Raw genomic sequence first — 464 nt, forward strand, 5'->3', positions numbered from 1 at the left:
GCATCTGGAGACCCTTATTTGATCGATTTCAGTGGCAAATATAATCCGGGAATGGCTCCTTGGGGCTCTCGAAGCCGGGTTGCTTCCTTGCAGACGTTTCCTTACTACGTTAGGTAACATCATCAGGGTAGAAGGGAGTGGGGTTGCAGAGAAGAGGAGGAGGAGGAAGACTGTGAGCTCCTAGGTGCTCTCTGAGCTTGGTTGATTTCTTGCAGATGTTTCATGACCCAACTACAGGGGGTGGACAAAAAAATGGAAACACCTTGCAGCTCTTCCGTGCAATCCAGATTTGTGAAGCTCCTTCGAACAGTTTTTGTGGAAACTGGGTTCTGCACGTGTCTATTGAGCTCTGCAGTGATTTTAGGAGCTGCGGTCTTGCGATCCGCTCTAACAATTCGCTTCAGAGTCCGACGGTCTCTCTCAGACCACTTCGAATTGTGGCCACTCAGACCTGTGCTTGGCTG

This window comes from Erythrolamprus reginae, unplaced genomic scaffold (assembly GCF_031021105.1).
Source record: "Erythrolamprus reginae isolate rEryReg1 unplaced genomic scaffold, rEryReg1.hap1 H_48, whole genome shotgun sequence".
NCBI classification, from domain to species: domain Eukaryota; kingdom Metazoa; phylum Chordata; class Lepidosauria; order Squamata; family Dipsadidae; genus Erythrolamprus; species Erythrolamprus reginae.